Genomic DNA, 456 nt, shown 5'->3' on the forward strand with positions numbered 1-456 from the left:
ATTGTGATGTGTCCCACACTACACAGGGGCCGAGGGCCAGGGAGGAGGGCCATTTTTCACTTTTTTGGGGGTTATTTTTTGATCGCCTTTCAGCATGGCAACAATTGAATCTTTTTTTTTAAGAACACTCCTCTACCACCACCACCTCCTCCACCACCACCACCTACCACTGCCTCCCACACCACCACCACCACCACCACCACCATCACCACCACCCTCCCTACCACCACCACCACCACCACCACCACCACCACCTACCACTGCCTCCCACACCACCACCACCACCACCACCACCACCATCCCCACCACCACCCCTACCACCACCACCACCACCACCACCTCCTCCACCACCACCACCACCGACCACTGCCTCCCACACCACCACCACCACCACCACCTTGACTGCAACCACCGCCACCACCACCACCACCACTACCACCCTCCCTACCACCACCA

Source organism: Pollachius pollachius, assembly GCF_949987615.1.
Source record: "Pollachius pollachius genome assembly, chromosome: 4".
Classification (NCBI taxonomy): domain Eukaryota; kingdom Metazoa; phylum Chordata; class Actinopteri; order Gadiformes; family Gadidae; genus Pollachius; species Pollachius pollachius.